Source organism: Notolepis coatsorum (genome assembly GCF_963971535.1).
Source record: "Notolepis coatsorum genome assembly, contig: SCAFFOLD_309, whole genome shotgun sequence".
Taxonomy (NCBI): domain Eukaryota; kingdom Metazoa; phylum Chordata; class Actinopteri; order Aulopiformes; family Paralepididae; genus Notolepis; species Notolepis coatsorum.
The window spans coordinates 47,501-65,000 of record NW_028173296.1 but is presented as its reverse complement, the minus strand read 5'-3'; the positions used below and the strand labels follow the sequence as shown (position 1 = coordinate 65,000).

At 47.3% G+C, this 17,500-nt stretch overlaps 1 protein-coding gene across 1 annotated transcript in view; it reads right to left on the bottom strand.

Annotated features, from left to right (window-relative positions):
* The window catches only part of LOC311247824 (focal adhesion kinase 1-like), a gene marked incomplete at its 3' end in the record, with an annotated part of 68,588 nt that overhangs the window by 21,590 nt on the left and 29,498 nt on the right, over nt 1-17,500 (bottom strand). The window lies entirely within an intron of this gene.

Here is a 17,500-nt window from a genome sequence, read left to right as displayed (position 1 = left end):
GTCAACATAAATAATCCAATAAGGGCACGGTTGGTATGAAAGTGATGGTGACGTCTTATAGTCAAGTCAAGTCAAGTCAAGAGTTTTAATTGTCACGGCATACAAGTATACAATGAAATGCGGGTGGTCTTGCCCGCGACGATGTGCAATACAGTGGTACAACATATAATAGAATCCAATAAAAAAACAGTGGTACAACATATAATAGAATCCAATAAAAAAACAACATTGTGCAATAAACAGGTAACAGGTAACATGGTGTGACATCTCGGTATCTGTACATAGTATTTACAGAGCATATAGGACATGCTAGGTAGCTTTAGTAGTGCAATACACTGTTCCTGTTGTTATACTAATTTAAAGTGGCCTTTCCTCTTGGCCATAAGTGTGCGTGTGTGCGGCGTGAGTGTGTGCCCGCTCGTGTTAAAGTGGCTGCTAGTGTGTGAGCGTGTACAGCGTGCGTGTCGTGTGTGTGCTTGTGTGTGCTTGTGTGTGGATAGTTCAGTGTTCTGTGGCACTCAATGTTCATTGTTCAAGGCTCTGATGGCCTGGGGGAAGAAGCTGAGCCTAAGCCTCTCTGTCCTAGTAGCTGGGGTTCGCAGGCGTCTGCCTGACCTCAGCAGCTGGAACAGGCTGTTATTGGGGTGATGGGGGTCTTTCATTATTCTGCAGGCTCTGGATTTGCACCTCTTGTTGTATAGAACCTGCAGGGGAGGTAGCGCAATACCCGTGGTACGCTCGGCTGAGCGCACCACTCTCTGTAGGGCCTTCTTGTCCTGTGCCGTGCTGTTTCCATACCAGGCAGTGATGTTTCCGGTCAAGATGCTCTCTACAGCTCCTGAGTAGAAGGACTGGAGTATCTTCCCCGATACTCTGAACTTCCTTAACTGTCTCAGGTGGTAGAGGCGCTGCTTCGCTTTCTTTACTACTGTGTCTATGTGTGTTGACCATGTCAGATCCTCTGAGATGTGGACCCCCAGGTACTTAAAGCTGCTCACCCTGTCCACGGTAGCCCCGTTAATCATCAGTGGCGTGTGTGTCTCCTGCTGTCCTCTCCTATAATCCACGATCAGCTCCTTGGTTTTACCAATGTTCAGGAGCAGGCTGTTGTCCTGGCACCAGCGTTCCAGTACCTCACCCTCCTCCCGGTAGGCCTTCTCGTCGTTGTCCGAGATCAGCCCCACCACCACCGTGTCGTCTGCGAACTTCACTATGGAGTTGGAGCTGAACTTGGCCACACAATCGTGTGTGTAGAGTGAGTACAGCAGGGGGCTTAGAACACAGCCCTGGAGGGACCCGATGCTCAGGGTGATGGTGTTGGAGGTCTGACCCCCCACCCTGACCGCCTGGGGTCTTTCACTCAGAAAGTCCAGTACCCAGGCACTCAGGGCGGAGCTCAGACCCAGCTCGATCAGCTTGTCCACCAGTCTGGTGGGGACTATGGTGTTGAACGCTGAGCTGTAGTCAATGAACAACAGTCTCACATAGCCCCCCTTCTGACGGTCAAGGTGGGAGAGAGTGCTGTGCAGTACCTGGGAGACCGCGTCGTCAGTGGACCTGTTTGTCCTGTATGCAAATTGCATAGGGTCCATATCACTGGGGAGGGAGGCACAAATGTGGTCCTTGACCAGCCTCTCGAAACATTTCATGACCACAGAGGTGAGTGCCACCGGTCTGTAGTCATTTGGACATGTTGGGGAGGGTTTCTTCGGTACAGGGATGATGGTAGACATCTTGAAGCAGGCAGGGACCACTGACTCCGCCAGGGATTGATTAAATATGGCGGTGAACACCGGGGCAAGCTGGTTGGCACAGGACTTAAGTATGCGTCCTGTTATACCATCTGGGCCAGCAGCCTTCCTGGTGTTCACCTGCATAAATGCTCTTCTCACACTGTGTTCCGACAACGAGAGAGCGCCCCCGCCCCCCCGCGGTTGCCCCCCCCCCCCCTCCACAACAGCCGGCGCGCCAGTGACGTCACTAGCCAGAGGGCTAGCGGCGACACTGTCTACACCGAACCGAGCGTAGAAGGAGTTGAGTTTGTCCGCGAGAGAGGCGTCGTCGCTCCCCATTGAGGGGGCGCTGACTTTGTAGTCAGTTATTGTCTTCAGTCCCCGCCACAAGCCTCTTTCGTCGTTTTGTGCCATTTGTGTCTCCAGTTTATCAGCATATGTCCTCTTAGCAAGTTTAACAGCCTTGTGCAGAGTGTAGACTGCAGCCTTGTACTCTTCCATATTTCCTGACTCTCTGCCCCGGTTATAAGCCGTGGTGCGAGAGTTCAGGGAAACACATGATGTTAACGTCTCTCATCTCCCGTTGGAATCGGACCCTCGCTCTCAAGTCGTCCATCCTTCCCTCCAACGAACGTGCATTCGCCAGAAAGATGGATGGAATTGCTGGACGGTAAGCAGATCTTTTTAATCTAAGCCTGATACCTCCTCGTCTTCCTCTATGCCTCTTTCTGCCGTTTCCTTTGTTGCTGTTCTCCCGCTTGATTTCTGTTAGCCATTCTGGGCATAAAGTGTCTCCAAACTCCTCTTTGAGTCCGGAGTTTAGGTCCATAAGTGTCTGGCGGTCGTATGACAATCCCGCCAGTGATGTTTTAATAAAAAAAGTAGAAAAAACAAACATAATAGCTAAAAATGGTATATAAAATAAAATAAAATAGTATAATAAAATAGTATAATATTATAATATTAGTGTAGCCTAATCTTTAACTGCAACTGTGAAGAAAACCCCCATTGGTTTAAACAGATTGAATAGACAACAAAAAAAATATTAAAAAAATATATATAAAATAAAAAATTCAAATGTTGATTTAGAATTCGAATGTCAACATTATTTTCGAAGCTTCGAAGCTTCGAAGCATTCGGTACAGCCCTAGATTAGAGGTTCAGTCAGTAGATTAAAGGTGCAGTTAGTAGATGTTCTGTGTGTGTGTGTGTGTGTGTGTGTGTGTGTGTGTGTGTGTGTGTGTGTGTGTGTGTGTGTGTGTGTGTGTGTGTGTGTGTGTGTGTGTGTGTGTGTGTGTGAGTGAATGAATGAATGTATGAATGACCTTTATTTATATAGCACCCTTCACAGCACGAATGCACAGGGTGCTTTACACTACAGCTAGCATATAAAACGAAAAACTACAATTTTAAATAAATGACACAGACAGCAGTGTCAGAAATATTCTAAAATATTCAGAAATATGTCTGTTACTAGGCTGAGTAAATTGTAATTGTTATTTTTGCATCTTTGATGGTGAATAATGCCATGTTAAATCTGCGGGGTACGAGAAAATGCTCACTGAGCTCATTCACCACCTTATTGAGATCATGTGTACAAAAAATCTAAGCGAATGAATAAAGGGAAGATGATTATACAGAAGGATTTGTAGATACAGTAATAAATGATAATCGATTTTAATTATAAATTCATGTTTGACCTTGAACTTGACTTTGACCTTATTATGGCCAAATCATACATCTATGGATAGGGAAAATGCTCCTCTTTCCAATGAATCTGGATTTAGTAATTTCCTTGCGGTTTTCCGATAATTAGCATTTTCCGATAAATTCGTATTTCCGATAAATCGTATAAAACATCGGTAAAAATGAAAATATACACTTTAACTACTGTTTTTGATAGGGTTATGGTCTTTACTCTTGGCTACAAAAAAAATATTTAAAAACATTAACCTAAAAACAGTGAAACCAAATAAAATAATAGAATACAATTATTTAAATAAAATCATCAGTCACTAATTAAAAACTATAGGAACAGTGAGGACAAAGGGTGCCTATGTATGACCAAAAGCCTGTCTGAACAAATGTGTTTTCAGAGGGGGCAGTTCGCAGGTCCAGGGGGAGAGTGTTCCAGAGCCTTGGTGCCCCTTGTTTTCAGCCTGGACCTGGGAGGGGGACCACCAGGAGGTGCTGATCGGCAGATCTGAGTGAGCGGGTGTTGGTGTAGGGACGGATGAGTTCAGTGATGTCGATAGGGGCCTGACCGTGGAGTGCTCTGAAAGGCGATTACAGCGCTTACAGAGTCCATTATTCGTTCATACACAGTCATACCGGTGGTGGTAAGCTCCAATTGCAGCCAGAGCTGCCCTGAGGCAGACTCACGGAAGCGCTGCGAATAATCATCACCGACCACCACCAACATTCATTCACATGCATACACATTCATACGAGGCAAGTAGGTTAAGTGTCTTGTCCAAGGACACAACGGCAGTGGGATGGACATGGGCTTGAGCGGGATTCGAACCACCAACCCTTCGATCATTGGACGACCCGCTCTACCCCTGAGCCACGCCGCCCCACTATATGCACTGGCTCCCCTATAGTGTACCGGGAGCCAGTGCAGGGATACCAGAATGGGAGTGATGTGACATGATTTTTTTGACCTTGTGAGTAGCCTGGCTGCAGCATTTTGGACCATTTGCAGTTTGTCTGTGGATGATTTGGTGAGACAGGTGAAAAGTGAGTTGCAGTAGTCAAGCCTAGAGGAAATAAAAGCATGCACGGACAGTTCTAATTCAGAGTGAGATATGATGGTGCGGAGTTTTGCAATATTTCTGAGGTGAAAAAAGCAAGTGCGTGTAAGTGTTTTGACATGTTTGTCTAGGTTCATGGCCTGGTCGAAGACAACACCCAGGTTTCTCAAGTTTCAAGTTCAAGTTTCTATATTAGTTGTCATACAAAATTACAGAATACTTTTATATAAAATGCTTCTTTCTGTTTTGCTCCAGAGATTGTGCTAGATAAAAATAGATAAGTATAAAATAAGTATAATAAGTATAAAATAGAAGTCAAGTACGTAGACAAAGGTGTTCAATATATACATATATACAATATACAATGCAGAGTAGAAAAGTAACTGAGTTACAATACAATATACAGTACAATGCAGAAATGGGATGAGGTACAATTTAGGTACAATTTACAGTAAGGTGTAATGAGGTATGAGTTGTAGTGCAAATTCTTTACGAATAAATATAAAGTGTGTTAAGTGTCTAAAGTGGGTAAAGTCGGTGCTGCAGTGAGTTGTATGTTTAAAGTGAGTGTGTGCATGTGGATGTGTGTGCTGTGAGTGTATTTGATGGTTGTTACATAGTGTTATTGTCATTTAGCATTCTGATGGCCTGAAGATAGAAGCTTCTTCTGAGTCTCTCTGTGCTTGCCATGAGACTCCGGTATCGCTTGTCTGACCGCAGCAGTTCAAAGAGGCAGTTATTTGGGTGGCTGGAGTCTTTGATTATTCTCTTAGCCTTACCCATGCACCGCTTGTTGTAAATGTCTTGGAGAGTGGGAAGCCCACCTCCAATTGTGCGTTCGGCTGAACGGGCCACTCTCTGTAGTCTGCTACGGTCTTGTGCGGTGCTATTCCCAAACCAGGAGGTGATATTGCCAGTCAGGATGCTCTCTATTGTGCATGAGTAGAAGCTCTTAAGGATCGTTATTGCCCGCCAATCGAATTGCGCCAATAACGAGTTTACTCGTTTTTAGGACCGTTATTTCCTTTATTCGCTATTGCCATTCATAATTCATCCAGCAAGGCTCTGGGAGACTCTGGACTCTGTCTGATATTGCAACGGCTCAATACCGCCGCCTGGTGGATTTCGGGTGATGTTGCACCCACTGGGGCGCTCTGTGCATCGGTGAATATGTTCCGGGCAGAGCTCTCTTGTTATGTGGATCCAGACAAACTCTCTAGTGCATTGGATCGCTTTCGAGACGCAAGAATCAATATGCTTTCGGCGTTTATTGCGTCGTACAAGCGGAAAACGGATCTAGCAGATGGAAATCAAATAATTGGAATATTTTTTCTCCAGACTCATCGGCCACAGGTAAGAGGAATCTAACGTTAATTCCAGCTTGATTGTCCATTTATTTCATTGCAATCCATCTGATCAACGTATGATGTCGTACTAAAGAAAGCCGTTACTGACAATCAAAGAATCATAAACGACCCCCCCCCCCCATTTCCTTTATGCATGATGGAGCATAATGTATACCGATCATATGCATTTGAATTTTTTAATGTAGCGTGTATAGGAACGAAACGCCAATCGATTATGTAAAATATGCATTGGGGCCTATAACTCGCGTTCTAGGAATTACTGCAGACCACTCTAAAAACATACTTAATAATAATAATAATAATTCATTTAATTTATATAGCGCTTCTCAGTAACCCGAAGTCGCTGACAGTAGTCGGGAGCAAGAGTACAAACAAAGAAACGAAAGCAAAGAAACAAAAACAAATAAACAACAAAGAAACAAAAACAAAAGGAACATGAGACCATGGGGGGAACAGGGGAGACAGCATGAAAGCACAAAAAAGACTGGAGACAGACATCAATCAGGTTGGAGGGGAGGGGGGGGTTTAAGGGTGGGGGGGGGTTGAAGGCAAGGGAGAACAGGTGGGTTTTGAGGCGAGCTTTGAAGGTGGAGAGTGTAGGGGAGTCTCTGATGGACTGGGGGAGGGAGTTCCAAAGTCGGGGTGCAGTACGAGGGAAGGCCCGATCTCCAAAGTTTTTAAGCTTGGATGTCGGGACAGTGAGGGAGGCAGTGGAGGAGGACCGGAGGGAACGGGTGGGGCGGTAGGGAAGAAGGAGATCAGTCAGGTAGGGGGGGGGGCAGGCTGTGGAGGGCTTTGAAGGTGAGGAGTAGTGTTTTAAAGTTTATGCTGTGTTTGATCGGGAGCCAGTGGAGGGAGTGGAGGACAGGAGTGATGTGTTCGCGGGACCGGGTGTTAGTGAGGAGGCGGGCGGCTGAATTTATATTCACGACGGTATTAACACGACAATGTATGAATGTAAAAATATAACGTTCCCACATCCGGAACGATAGATACCCGATGTTGAATGGACCATAGTAATGTCGATATAGCTATAATATTTAAAAAGTTATAGCCCTACAAAGAAGGTGAGCGACTCCATAGGGGTAACAGCACTGGCAGGGAGAGCTATAAGATAGTCAAACTGCGTGGCAGAGATTGTGTTAAGCGCCTAAGGAAGTAGAGGCGTTGCCGTGCCTTCTTGATAACACTGTCAATGTGTGTGGTCCATGTCAAGTCCTCGGATATGTGGACTCCAAGGTACTTAAAACTGTTCACTCTCTCAACCGGTGCCCCGTCGATGCTGAGGGGGCTGTAGTCCCTGACCCCCGACCTCCTGAAGTCCACAATCATCTCCTTTGTTTTGCTGACGTTCAGGGAGAGGCAGTTCACCTGGCACCACCGTGACAGATTCTTGACCTCTTCCAGGTAGGCCCTCTCATCGTTGGCAGAGATCAGGCCCACCACTACTGTGTCGTCAGCAAATTTGATGATTGTGTTGTTGTTCCACTGCCACACAGTCTAGGGATGTGCATCTCCATCACTGAGGCCGATGCGATGCGCATCTCGATACGTTGCCAACGATACGATACATTAACAATACATTTGAAGCACCGGGCAATGCGATGCGATACGATTCACCCCTGTTGAGATACAGTTAACTGTTCGATACGATTTGATTCAACATAATGCGATTCGGGGCGATACAATGCGATTCAACACGATGCAAAATAATGATACAAGTTTATGGTATGACAGGATTTGGTTGTATTCCTTATATGCAGCTTATATTATTATAAAAAATAAAATAATCTACTGTAAGACAATTTATATAAAAACTCTTGGGTGCCTAAGACTTGCACAGTACTGTGTTTTCTATCCACTTTAGCTAAAAACACACACACACAATTTATATATACACAATACTGTGAGACAATAATAATCACACACAAAGGGATAATGGCTTATAGCATAGCTTATTATAGATTTTATAATATTTCAGATAATGAAATTAAATGTTTATCATCAACTATCCAGTTAGTATTTATATTGTAACGTTTGGCCACTTTAAATCATTGAACGTAGAGAGAGAGAGAGAGAGAGAGAGAGAGAGAGAGAGAGAGAGAGAGAGAGAGAGAGAGAGAGAGAGAGAGAGAGAGAGAGAGAGAGAGAGAGAGAGAGAGAGAGAGAGCGTTTGAGTTTGAGCGTTCTGATGTGCCGTAGCTGACCACACCATGATGGCATTTTGTCAACACAGTTGACAAAAAGCGATATAAAGAAACGAATTGCCAATAAATGTGAAGTTATCTTTGAACCTGTTGTCAAGCGTCTTCAATATACCCCCCCCCCAATTTCCTCACTAATGGAACTGGTGTTGCGGAGTCATGTTAGTTAGTTAGATAGTTTAGCGTTAGCTGAACGGCTAACAGCGTCTAATGTTAACCAGTTGGTCAATTCTATTCATGTCTCTTCGACTTCACTGTTTGTTGATAACTGTGACGCGGCTCTCGCCTTCCGTAGTAGCGAAGCAAAGATAGTCTCTGCTGCTGAGTGCTGACAGAAGTGGATGAGAGGAAATTATATGAATGAATCGGTTTTGACCGATGCAAAGATGCTACAACAAGATGCATTGTGAGTTCAACCTGAATTGTAGCCGATGCGCACTTTTTCCACCGGTGCACTCGCATCTTGAAAGTTTATGCCGGTGCACCGATGCGAATCGGTGAACCTTATCACTAGTAACACAGTCGTGTGTGTACAGCGAGTAGAGGAGGGGACTCAGAACACAGCCCTGGGGGGCCCCTATGTTGAGCGTGATGGATGAGGAGGTGCAGTTGCCTGCTCTCACCACCTGGGGTCTACCCGTCAGGAAGTCCAAGACCCACTGGCAGAGGTCATAGTTCAAGCCCAGGTCCCTGAGCTTGGCTATGAGTTTGGAGGGGACTATGGGATTGAATGCTGAGCTGTAGTCGATGAACAGCATTCTCACATAGTTCCCCTGCCTCTTGTCCAGGTGTGATGCTGCTGTGTGCAGCACATGGGCTATGGCGTCCTCCGTGGACCTGTTGGGGCGGTATGCAAATTGCAGGGGGTCCAGGTTGATGGGGAGGGAGGAACAGATGTAGCCCTTCACTAGCTTCTCAAAGCACTTCATGGCTATGGAGGTGAGAGCTACAGGGCGGTAGTCGTTGAGGCAAGCAGGCGTAGATTTTTTGGGTACAGGGATGATGGTGGACTTCTTCAGACAGGTGGGGATGACAGCCTGTTCTAAGGACAGGTTAAATATGTCAGTGAATACCGGGGCCAGTTGGTCGGCACAGACTTTTAGGACGCGGCCGGGGATGCCGTCCGGTCCTGCTGCCTTCCTGATATTCACTTTCTTAACCCCCTGAGGTCTAGAGTTTCTAGCTCCACCTTCTCAGAATATTCTCTTTTTTTTTGTTACATAATGTAAAATTACAGATTCATACCTTCAAAATAAGCCATCAATTGTCAAATTTGAGACGATAGTTTTCAATCAATGTCCTATCAAACATTCTGGTACAGTCATTACCAATTTTCAGCAGGAGCCTCTGAAGAGAATTCAGTGAATTCAGCTAATGATAAGGGAACTACACTCCTTCCCAGAATGCAATGTGATGTCAATGTCAATGTCAATGACTAATTCACACCGTGAAACAAAGGCCCAGCAGGGAACAATTACGGCTGAATGGGGGTATAGTGTGACTGATCAATACAGGCAGGCCTACAGCAACATACACTTTGATTTGATGCCATGCATACACACACTAGATAGACAGAGGTTTAGATATTTAGATAGATATATAATAGTAATATAATAGAAAGAAAGAAAGAAAGAAAGAAAGAAAGAAAGAAAGAAAGAAAGAAAGAAAGAAAGAAAGAAAGAAAGAAAGAAAGAAAGAAAGAAAGAAAGAAAGAAAGAAAGAAAGAAAGACATTTATAATAATAATTATTATTATTATTATTAAATAGAATCATTTTCTATAGGCTTGCCGTGGTAGTCAGTGATACTGGTGTATACACACACTAGATAGACAGAGGTTTAGACATTTAGATATATATATAGATATATAATAGTATAGTAATAGATAGATAGAGAGAGAGAGAGAGAGAGAGAGAGAGAGAGAGAGAGAGAGAGAGAGAGAGAGAGAGAGAGAGAGAGAAAGAAAGAAAGAAAGAAAGAAAGAAAGAAAGAAAGAAAGAAAGAAAGAAAGAAAGAAAGAAAGAAAGAAAGAAAGAAAGAAAGAAAGAAATACAGAGATATATACAGAGAGAGACATTTATAATAATTATATTATTAATTAGTTTTTTACACACACACACACACACACACACACACACACTAATAACATGATCATAACCAAACCAATTTCAAATGTATCATCAAGTACAAAATAGATTTGATCGTAATATTTATGAGAATGCATGTTTTTTCACACTACAGGAGGAGTATGTCACAGTATGATATCATAATCGAACATTCTAGAACATTTGTGTTCTATATATGCAACAATTCGCTGAGCATTTCCTGGCATTTTTTCAGACTACAACATCAATCCAGACTGGTTTGACCCTGACAGCACGTGTGGCAGCACGTGTGGCAGAGAGAGAGAGAGAGAGAGAGAGAGAGAGAGAGAACAGGTCTTCACCTCTCTACTTTCTACTCTACTCAGATGGTATTTACAGTACTGTACCAACCACCGTTATAGTTGATCATGACACTGCCAGAAAGGATGTAGTATTCCTTCTAGATGGTTCTGACGGCACAAGGAATGGATTCCCAGCTATGCGTAATTTTGTTGAGAGAGTGGTGGAGAAACTCAATGTGGGAGAAAACAAAGACCAAAGACAACTGGAATAGAATATCACACAATTTTATTAAAAACACATAGAGAATAATAATCAACAAGAAACATCAACTGTATCAATTGTATTGTACAATGAACAACCCTATATATCACTTTTGGATTACAATAGTAATACAAGGTGCCTCATATGATATTTGGCAGAGAGCGCGACCACAATGAATTTAGGCAAAATCTACAAAAAAATAAAATGATGCACATGTATAAAAAAAAAAATAGGTGTCTCCTCATGGTTGTATCTGCCTGTTCTGTATCACACTAAGTGATATGTGAAAAAGCAGTTCCTGTCTGGAATGATACAGAGGGCCATACCACATTCACAGCACTTCCAGGGGGTCTTCATCTTACAATGTACGCAAAACAGGCGGCCAGCCGTGGCCTTCTGGGATTTATCTGCCTGTTGCGTGATCGCAACAGGTGAATGGTTCCTTGGTAGGCGGTCCACTGGTGCTGTGGGTAGATTGTCCACTGCCGTGGGTAGGTTGTCCACTGGTGCTGTGGGTAGATTGTCCACTGCCGTGGGTAGGTTGTCCACTGGTGCTGTGGGTAGATTGTCCACTGCCGTGGGTAGGTTGTCCACTGGCACCTGTACAACTGTGACGCCACACAGCTCAGCTACCAGCTCCTGCTGGAAGACCAGGTGGGTCATCGGCTGCACCTGCTGCTCTCTGCAGAGCTCCATGTGAAGAAGGTAGGAGTTAGTGGCGGCAATGTCCAGATGATGATAGAGCAAAGTCCTGTACCATCGCATGGTCTTGTGGTGTGCAGAGTAGTACTGGATGAGTTGGTCAGACAAATCAACGCCTCCCATGTACTTGTTGTACTCCAGGACAGGTGTTGGGCATGCAATGTTCTCAATGGACCAGGTCTCACTGCGCTTGTTTTTTATTCTCCTCAGCACAGTTTTTCCAGCGAATGACTTGTGGATTGTGGAGCAAACAGAGACTTCACGTGTGTCCATCCACTTCACAAAGACCAGTGGGCCATCACGTAGCCACCTGATGGTGCCCCTAGCATCCTTCTTTTTGAGAGCATTCACCTCTGTGCGGGGGCATTCTTTTCTGTCAACTCTGTACGTTCCACATGCTCCGACACCCAGGCTATGCAGATCCCTGAAAAGCTTTGGACTTGTATAAAAGTTATCGACATACAAATGATATCCCTTGCCCATGGGTACTTGCTTGAGGTGTGCTGGCTTTATCAGGGACATGACAGAGTCATACGCCAGTCCAATGCCTGATTTGAACTTTGACTTCCCGGCGTAAACAGCAAAGTCCAAAGTGTAGCCATTGCTACTGTCAGCCAAAACAAAAAGTTTGAAGCCCCACTTCGTTGGCTTGGCTTTCATGTACTGCTTCATAGAAGTATGGGCCTTGCTTGCAACCATCCTCTCATCAATGGAAATGTTTTGCCTGGGGTGATAGAGCGCTTTGCATGCAGACCTGATGGTCTCCATAAGGGGCTTCAGTTTGAACAGGCGGTCATAGTCTGCTGTCCCCTTCTTTCTGTCATTCACAACATCCTCGTCCGGATCACTCATGTGGACGTTCCAAGATATCGTTCGGAACCTGTCCCTTGCCATGACAGTGGGTGGAAATGATATGCTGAAAATGGTGTTCTTTTTCCAGTACTGTTGTACTCCTGGCAGTTTCAGAATTGCCATGTAGAGAATCAGTCCGAAAAATGTGTACAACTCATTGGTGTTGATGTCAGTCCATTTATATTTTTTGCCACTTGCCTTGCTCTTTGCAGCTTTTTTGTTTGTGTTCCTGACAAGTGTTTCCACTGCATCGTTGTCTATGTACAATTTGAATAGGTCCAGTGGTGTATACTTGCAGCTTGGGTTCAGTTTATGTCCAGGTTCTCTTGCTGGTGTGAACCGTATAGGCTGCGGAGCTGTGTCGTGGTCCTTTTCTGTTTTCCAGGGTTCATTCCAGGGTATGGCTGCTGTCGCTCTGGGCCTGGGTGTGTTTGCTCCAGGCCGCCGACGAGGGCCACCGCGCTTGACCGCAGGAAGACGTGGGCCTCTGGAAACCTCTGCTTCTTCCTCTCCTTCTTCCTCTCCTGGTTCACTGATTATAATGAAAAACAATGATTTATAATATTTCGTTTGGCCACACAACTCTCAATCAATCAATCAAAACCCAGAATAAATAATGTGTATTATCACCAACCTAGTATTATATTATTATATATAGTGTACTCACTTTTCAACGGAATCTATGGCGGCCGTTTGTTATGGTTTGTAACCGACCCCAATCGCACAACACAAGACAGGTATGGTGGTTTGCCAAGAAACAGATATTTATTGAGAACAGGGAAAAAGGGCACTGTCCCTTTAAGGGAGAAAACACAAAACACTGGAATAACACAAGAGGGGAAGGTAAAGTGCCTTTAAGAGGCGGGCAGGAAAAGGGAACACTATGGGAAAGTAAGGGAACGCCTAAGGGAAGGTTAAGGGAACGCCTAGGGACAGAGGAAACAGAGACTAGGTAAACTAGGGACAAGGAGAACTAGGGAGAGAGGACTAGGGACTAGGAGAGCTAGGGATAGAGGACTAGGGACTAGGAGAACTAGGGATAGAGGACTAGGGACTAGGAGAACTAGGGACAGAGGGGACTGAGGCCCGCGGAGGCGGGCTGGGGAACAGGGAGGAACTGGGGATGGAGACCCGCGGAGGCGGGCTGGGGACAGGGAGGAACTGGGGACTGGTGGGAAAACATCTGGGCCGCTCTGCAGAACAGAGGAGAGGGTTAATATTCAAAGGGAAAAAACAGAGCAGATGCAGAACAGTCCAAATAACAAAGTAACAAAGTAAATACTATCTTCGTGTGAACAAACACACAGTGGGAGATGAAATGTCCAAAATAATATCCACGAGAGAACAAAACAGAGTGGGAGATGAAATGTCCAAACTAATAACTAAGTGAGAACTAAAGGAGGCAATACGCTGGGTGAGTGACATCACAATCAAAACTCACCCAGGCGTATGCGTAATGGTACAGGAACAGCAGCGGGACGAGGGCAAGGGGCATTACGCTGAGTGAGTGACATCACAATCAAAACTCACCCAGGCGTATGCGTAAAGGTACAGGGACAGCAGCGGGAACGGGGGCAAGAGGCATTACGCTGAGTGAGTGACATCACAATCAAAACTCACCCAGGCGTATGCGTAAAGGTACAGGGACAGCAGCGGGGACGGGGGCAAAAAGCATTACGCTGAGTGAGTGACATCACAATCAAAACTCACCCAGGCGTATGCGTAAAGGTACAGGGACAGCAGCGGGAACGGGGGCAAGGGCACTACGCTGGGTGAGTGACATCACAATCAAAACTCACCCAGGCGTATGCGTAATGGTAAGGGACAGCAGCGGGGCGAGGGCAACGCCACCGGGTGGCTGGCTGTCCGAGCCGAGGGACAGAGTGCTGGAACAGTGGCGGTGGCGAGGGTGTCGTCCACCGGGTAGCCGACTGTCGGAGCCGAGGAACAGAGTGCTGGAACAGTGGCGGTGGCGAGGGTGTCGTCCACCGGGTAGCCGCTGTCGGAGCCGAGGAACAGAGTGCTGGAACAGTGGCGGTGGCGAGGGTGTCGTCCACCGGGTAGCCGCTGTCGGAGCCGAGGAACAGAGTGCGCGCCACACCTTGGTGTGCGCGTCGGAACAGTGGCGGTGGCGAGGGTGTCGTCCACCGGGTAGCCGCTGTCGGAGCCGAGGAACAGAGTGCGCGCCACACCTTGGTGTGCGCGTCGGAACAGTGGCGGTGGCGAGGGTGTCGTCCACCGGGTAGCCGCTGTCGGAGCCGAGGAACAGAGTGCGCGCCACACCTTGGTGTGCGCGTCGGAACAGTGGCGGTGGCGAGGGTGTCGTCCACCGGGTAGCCGCTGTCGAAGCCGAGGAACAGAGTGCTGGAACAGTGGCGGTGGCGAGGGTGTCGTCCACCGGGTAGCCGCTGTCGGAGCCGAGGAACAGAGTGGCGCGCCACACCTTGGTGTGCGCGTCGGAACCGAGAGACGCATCGGGGTGCGTCTGCGAGGAGGAGTGTGCCAAGCACAAGGATCTTTGGAAGATGCGCGTTGCGCGCTGGAGACTGGAGAGCGTGCCAAGCCCTTGAAGATGCGCGTTGCGCGCTGGAGACTGGAGAGCGTGCCAAGCCCTTGAAGATGCGCGTTGCGCGCTGGAGACTGGAGAGCGTGCCAAGCCCTTGAAGATGCGCGTTGCGCGCTGGTGACTGGAGAGCGTGCCAAGCCCTTGCAGATGCGCGTTGCGCGCTGGTGACTGGAGAGCGTGCCAAGCCCGAGGGTCCGGAAGATGCGCGTTGGTCTAGATGTGCGTCAGGACGAACAGCTGCGCTGGGGTCTGCAGTGGAACGCTGGGGTGCCTCCCGTGGAAGTTACAGGGAGCGCAGAACAGTCTCCTCCACAGGCTACGGCGACAGCAGACGAAGGCTGGAGCAAAACATCTCAAGGCTGGAGAAATCCATATACAGCATTGGTAGACCAGAGGATCTCCTGAAAGAGTCTAGATGTTAGAGAATATGACTCAGCATGAATACAACACGACCCCACCCCGAAACGAGGGGAAGAGCCCTGGTATTTAAAGCCCACAGGGGAACTAATTAGCCTGCCACCACAGGTGCGAGAGGTAATTGATAATAGTCCAGGTGTGGCCACTGAGAGTAAACGAGAGTAAAGAACGAGAGGGTGGGGGCTAGAGAGAGTGAGTGAGAAGGGAATTTCTAACAGTAGGCTTAAAGAAAACAGAGAAAGTTGGTGAGCAGCGGACAAAACCTCACAGTACCCCCCCCTCAACGGGAGCCACCTGGCGACCCAAAACAAATACAGACAGAGTGGCAGGGGGCAAAACAAGACAAAAACAAAAGGTACTGGCCAAGCCAGCAGGGGAAGCCACCACAAGAGTGGGGCTAGCAAAAGAAACAGGGTCGCCGAGGGGTAACTGGGGTAGCAGAGGGGCAACCGGGGGAACTGGTCTAGAGGAACTGGTCTAGAGGGACTGGGTCTAGAGGGACTGGGTCTAGAGAACTGGTCTAGAGAACTGGGCTAGAGAACTGGTCTAGAGAACTGGTCTAGAGGAACTGAGGGGCAAGCAGGGTAGCAAAGGGGTAACCATGGTAGCATCGGGAAAGGACCAGCAGAGGGAAGGTTAGCTGCCAGGGCACTGATAGCTACAGGGCCTATGCTAGCTGTACTGCTACATCAACATAGAGGCTGCGCAAGCTGCTGGAGCTAGGCTGGCAGACAGGGCTGGACCAGCATGAGAGAACAAGCTAGCTGGAAGGACAGTCCTAGCTGTGTGAGATAAACTGACCTTGCTAGCTGAAAAGGCAGTCCTAGCAGTGGGAGCAAACTGACCATGCTAGCTGAAGGGGCAGTCCTAGCAGTGGGAGAGCAACTGACCTTGCTAGCTGAAAGGGCAGTCCTAGCAGTGGGAGATAAACTGACCTTGCTAGCTGAAAGGGCAGTCCTAGCAGTGGGAATACTGACCTTGCTAGCTGAAAGGGCAGTCCTAGCAGTGGGGAAACTACACAAAAAAGTGGAGGCCATGCAGAGGGACCGGGTTAGCTGCTTAGGCCTGGCTAGCTACAGGGCCTATGCCAGCAGCAAGGGCTGCATAAACATAGAGGCTGTGCTAGCAGCCGGGGCAAGGCTAGCAGACAGGGGCCATGCTGGTAGTAGAGGCCTAACAAGCTGCAGGGGGGTCAAACAGGGCTAACAGGGAAGCCAACAGGGCTAACAGGGGAGCTAACAGGCTAACAGGGGAGCTAAACTGGGCTAACAGGGAAGCCAACAGGGCTAACAGGGGAGCTAACAGGGGAGCTAGAGGGGAACTAGAGGGAACAAGAAAAAAAAAAGGCAAACTCAACATACACCGTCTGTGCTGGCTGGGGTCGTCGATTTGTTGGGGTCGTACTGTTATGGTTTGTAACCGACCCCAATCGCACAACACAAGACAGGTATGGTGGTTTGCCAAGAAACAGATATTTATTGAGAACAGGGAAAAAGGGCACTGTCCCTTTAAGGGAGAAAACACAAAACACTGGAATAACACAAGAGGGGAAGGTAAAGTGCCTTTAAGAGGCGGGCAGGAAAAGGGAACACTATGGGAAAGTAAGGGAACGCCTAAGGGAAGGTTAAGGGAACGCCTAGGGACAGAGGAAACAGAGACTAGGTAAACTAGGGACAAGGAGAACTAGGGAGAGAGGACTAGGGACTAGGAGAGCTAGGGATAGAGGACTAGGGACTAGGAGAACTAGGGATAGAGGACTAGGGACTAGGAGAACTAGGGACAGAGGGGACTGAGGCCCGCGGAGGCGGGCTGGGGAACAGGGAGGAACTGGGGACGGAGACCCGCGGAGGCGGGCTGGGGACAGGGAGGAACTGGGGACTGGTGGGAAAACATCTGGGCCGCTCTGCAGAACAGAGGAGAGGGTTAATATTCAAAGGGAAAAAACAGAGCAGATGCAGAACAGTCCAAATAACAAAGTAACAAAGTAAATACTATCTTCGTGTGAACAAACACACAGTGGGAGATGAAATGTCCAAAATAATATCCACGAGAGAACAAAACAGAGTGGGAGATGAAATGTCCAAACTAATAACTAAGTGAGAACTAAAGGAGGCAATACGCTGGGTGAGTGACATCACAATCAAAACTCACCCAGGCGTATGCGTAATGGTACAGGAACAGCAGCGGGACGAGGGCAAGGGGCATTACGCTGAGTGAGTGACATCACAATCAAAACTCACCCAGGCGTATGCGTAAAGG